Below are 5,480 nucleotides of genomic sequence, written 5' to 3' on the forward strand. Positions count from 1 at the left end.
TTAATTAAAGGTGCTCCGACGCAAAAGTTCGATTTTGTCTTGGAGAAGAATTGCATTTTTTGTGAAGAGGATTTTTTTTATTTTTTTATTTTTTTATTTTTTTTTGGCCCGGGGGGGGGGGGGGGGTTTAGGAAGCATCGCTAATCTGAGTTGAAGTACTGAAGACTTTGGTTAATGGATTCATTCAAGTTGCATGTAGGTAGTAGGTTGGCCAGGGCACCAGACACCCGTTGAGATAGTGATGGTGTCCTTTGACTGGCTAGATAGTACTACATTGGATCCTTCTTTCTGGTTACGATTCATTGTCCTTTTGCCTACACATACATCGAATAGTCTGGCCTATTCTTTACAGATTCTCCTTTGTCCTCATACACCTGACAACACTGAGCTTACCAAACAGTTTTTATTTACCTAAGCGACTAAATACTGCACTGTAAATGTTCAGTGGCCACATTCCTCTTGGTAAGGGTAGAAGAGACGCTTTGGTTATGGTAAGCAGCTCTTCTAGGAGAAGGACACTCCAAAATCAAACCATTGTTCTCTAGTCTTGGGTAGTGCCATAGCTTCTGTACCATGGTTTTCCACTATCTTGGTTTAGACTTGTCTTGCTTGAGGGTACACTGAGACACACTATTCTATCTTATTTCTCTTCCTCACGTTTTGTTCAAGTATTTATAGATTATATAGTAAATATTTATTCTGATATTTTTACTGTTCTTAAAATATTTCTTTTCGTTGTTTCCTTTCCTCACTGGGCTATTTTACCTGTTAAAGCCCCTGGGCTTATAGCGTCCAGCTTTTCCAACTAGGGTTGTAGCTTAGCAAATAATAATAATAATAATAATAATAATAATAATAATAATAATAATAATAATAATAATTGATATTGTATTCCTCTTAATTAATTTCCTTTAGAAATAGATTGGTTTTGTAGCTTTGTTATTATCAGGTAATACTAATCATTATTTGTTTGTTACAGCTATAGCTACAGTATAGGGGAACAGAATAGGTGGGGGAGTGAGGTGGGAATTAGGACTTTGGTAGGATTGAAGGGAAAAGTGTTAAAATGAAGTACAGTTTAAAGGTTTAAAGGCCGCTCATGAATGGCAGAGGCAAGGAACAGTGACATTGCCCTATCGAGCAGGACAATACCCTAGAGACTGAGTATATATTCATATGAAAGGCGCCCAAGCCCCCTCTCCATCAAAGCTAGGACCAAGGAGGGCCAGGCAATGGGTACGGATTATTATTATTATTATTATTTTTATTATTAGTTTCATATTATATGTATATTTATATACATATATATATATATATATATATATATATATATATATATATATATATATATATATATATATATATATATATATATATATATTAATATATATACATGTATATATATGTGTGTGTGTGTGTGTGTGTATATATATATATGTATGTATATATAATGTATGTATTTTTATATATATATGTACCAAGGATGAGTTGGGACACGGCCCAACTCATCCCCGGCCCAACTCATCCCTGGTCCAACTCATCCCCGGCCCAACTCGTCCCTAGCCCAACTCATCCCTGGTCCAACTCATCCCTGGCCCAACTCATCCGGCCCAACTCATCCCTGGCCCAACTCATCCCTGGCCCAACTCCCCGGCCCAACTCATCCCTGGCCCAGGGGATGAGTTGGGCCGGGGATGAGTTGGGCCGGGGAGGCCCAACTCATCCCCGGCCCAACTCATATATATATATATATATATATATATATATATATATATATATATATATATATATATTGAGTTTGGCCAGGGATGAGTTGGGCCATCTATATATATATATATATATATATATATATATATATATATATATATATATATATATATATATATATATATATATATATATATATATATATATATATATACACAACTCATCCCTGGCCCAACTCATCCCTGGCCCAACTCATCCCCGGCCCAACTCATCCCTGGCCCAACTCATCCCCGGCCCAACTCATCCCTGGCCCAACACATCTCCGGCCCCAACTCATCCCTGGCCCAACTCATCCCCGGCCCAACTCATCCCTGGCCCAACTCATCCCTTATATATATATATATATATATATATATATATATATATATATATATATATATATATATATATATATATATATATTATTATTATCATTATTATTATTAGGCCAGGGATGAGTTGGGCCAGGGATGACTTGGGCCAGGGATGACTTGGGCCGTAATAATAATAATTTAATTTGGAGGGTGGTGAACTCATCACCCGTCATCCCCGGCCCAACTTATCCCTGGCCCAAATCATCCCTAGATCAAATCATCCCTGGCCCAACTCATCCCCGGCCCAACTCATCCCTGGCCCAACTCATTCCCGGCCCAACTCATCCCAGGCCCAACTCATCCCCGGCCCAACTCATCCCTGGCCCAACTCATCCCTAGATCAAATCATCCCTGGCCCAACTCATCCCTGGCCCAACTCATTCCCAGCCCAACTCATCCCCAGCCCAACTCATCCCTGGTCCAACTCATTCCTGGCCCAACTCATCCCTGGCCCAACTCATCCCTGGCCCAACTCATCCCTGGCCCAACTTATCCCTGGTCCAACTCATCCCTGGCCCAACTCATCCCTGGTCCAACTCATCCCCGGCCCAACTCATCCCTGGTCCAACTCATCCCTGGCCCAACTCATCATCGGCCCAACTAATCCCTGACACAACTCATCCGGCCCAACTCATCCCTGACACAACTCATCCCTGGCCCAACTCCCCGGCCCAACTCACAGGGATGAGTTGGGCCGGGGATAAGTTGGGCCAGGGATGAGTTGGGACTCATCCCTGGTCCAACTCATCCCTGGCCCAACTCATCCCTGGACCAACTCATCCCCGGCCCAACTCATCCCTGGCCCAACTCATCCCCGGCCCAACTTATCCCCGGCCCAACTTATCCCCGGCCCAACTCATCCCCGGACCAACTCATCCCTGGCCCAACTCATCCCTTGTCCCCTGGCCCAACTCATCCCCGGCCCAACTCATCCCTGGCCCAACTCATCCCCGGCCCAACTTATCCCCGGCCCAACTCATCCGGGGCCCAACTTATCCCCGGCCCAACTCATCCCTGGCCCAACTCATCCCTTGCCCCCTGGCCCAATTCATCCCCGGGCGAACTCATCCCCGGCCCAACTCATCCCCGGCCCAACTCATCCCTGGCCTAACTCATCCCCCCTGGCCCAATGAGTTGGGCCAACTCATCCCTGGCCCAACTCATCCCCGGCCCAACTTATCCCTGGCCCAACTCATCCTTGGCCCAACTCATCCCCAGCCCCAACTCATCCTCGGCCCAACTCATCCCCAGCCCCAACTCATCCTCGGCCCAACTCAGCCTCGGCCCAACTCATCCCCGGCTCAACTCATCCCCGGCCCAACTCATCCCTTATGTATATATATATATATATATATATATATATATATATATATATATATATATATATATATATATTATCATTTTTATTATCATTATCATTATTATTATTATTAGTAGTAGTAGTAGTAGGCCAGGGATGAGTTGGACCAGGGATGAGTAGGGCCAGGGATGAGTTGGGCCGGGAATGAGTTGGGCCAGGGATGAGTTGGGCCGGGAATGAGTTGGGCCAGGGATGAGTTGGGCCAGGGATGAGTTGGGCCAGGAATGAGTTGGGCCAGGGATGAGTTGGGCCAGGGATGAGTTGGGCCGGGGATGAGGTGGGCCGGGGATGAGTTGGGCCAGGGATGAGTTGGACCAGGGATGAGTTGGGCCAGGGATGAGTTGGACCAGTTATGAGTTGGGCCAGGGATGAGTTGGGCCGGGAATGAGTTGGGCCAGGGATGACTTGGGCCGTAATAATAATAATTTGATTTGGAGGGTGGTGAACTCATCACCCGTCATCCCCGGCCCAACTTATCCCTGGCCCAACTCATCCCTGGCCCAACTCATCCCTGGCCCAACTCATTCCCAGCCCAACTCATCCCTGGTCCAACTCATCCCTGGCCTAACTCATTCCCGGCCCAACTCATCCCCGGCCCAACTCATCCCTGGCCCAACTCATCCCCGGCCCAACTTATCCCTGGCCCAACTCATCCCTAGATCAAATCATCCCTGGCCCAACTCATCCCTGGCTCAACTCATTCCCGGCCCAACTCATCCCTGGCCCAACTCATCCCCGGCCCAACTCATCCATGGTCCAACTCATCCCTGGCCCAAAACATTCCCGGCCCAACTCATTCCCTGCCCAACTCATCCCCGGCCCAACTTATCCCTGGCCCAACTTATCCCTGGCCCAACTCATCCCTAGATCAAATCATCCCTGGCCCAACTCATCCCTGGCCCAACTCATTCCCAGCCCAACTCATCCCTGGCCCAACTCATCCCTGGCCCAAATCATCCCTGGCCCAACTCATTCCCGGCCCAACTCATCCCTGGCCCAACTCATCCCTGGTCCAACTCATCCCTGGCCCAAAACATTCCCGGCCCAACTCATTCCCTGCCCAACTCATCCCCGGCCCAACTTATCCCTGGCCCAACTTATCCCTGGCCCAACTCATCCCTAGATCAAATCATCCCTGGCCCAACTCATCCCTGGCCCAACTCATTCCCAGCCCAACTCATCCCTGGCCCAACTCATCCCTGGCCCAAATCATCCCTGGCCCAACTCATTCCCGGCCCAACTCATCCCTGGCCCAACTCATCCCTGGTCCAACTCATCCCTGGCCCAACTCATCCCTGGCCCAACTCATCCCTGGCCCAACTCATCATCGGCCCAACTAATCCCTGACACAACTCATCCGGCCCAACTCATCCCTGACCCAACTCATCCCTGGCCCAACTCACCGGCCCAACTCACAGGGATGAGTTGGCCCAACTCCCCGGCCCAACTCACAGGGATGAGTTGGCCCAACTCACAGGGATGAGTTGGGCCGGGGATAAGTTGGGCCAGGGATGAGTTGGGACTCATCCCTGGCCCAACTCATCCTTGGCCCAACTCATCCCTGGACCAACTCATCCCTGGCCCAACTCATCCCCAGCCCAACTCATCCCTGGCCTAACTCATCCCTGGCTCAAATCATCCCCGGCCCAACTTATCCCCGGCCCAACTTATCCCCGGCCCAACTCATCCGCGGCCCAACTTATCCCCGGCCCAACTCATCCCTGGCCCAACTCATTCCCGGCCCAACTCATCCCCGGCCCAACTCATCCCCGGCCCAACTCATCCCCGGCCCAACTCATCCCTGGCCCAACTCATCCCTAGATCAAATCATCCCTGGCCCAACTCATCCCTGGCCCAACTCATTCCCAGCCCAACTCATCCCCAGCCCAACTCATCCCTGGTCCAACTCATTCCTGGCCCAACTCATCCCTGGCCCAACTCATCCCTGGCCCAACTCATCCCTGGTCCAACTCATCCCTGGCCCAACTTATCCCTGGTCC

The sequence above is a fragment of the Palaemon carinicauda genome, chromosome 31, assembly GCF_036898095.1.
Source record: "Palaemon carinicauda isolate YSFRI2023 chromosome 31, ASM3689809v2, whole genome shotgun sequence".
Taxonomy (NCBI): Eukaryota; Metazoa; Arthropoda; class Malacostraca; order Decapoda; family Palaemonidae; genus Palaemon; species Palaemon carinicauda.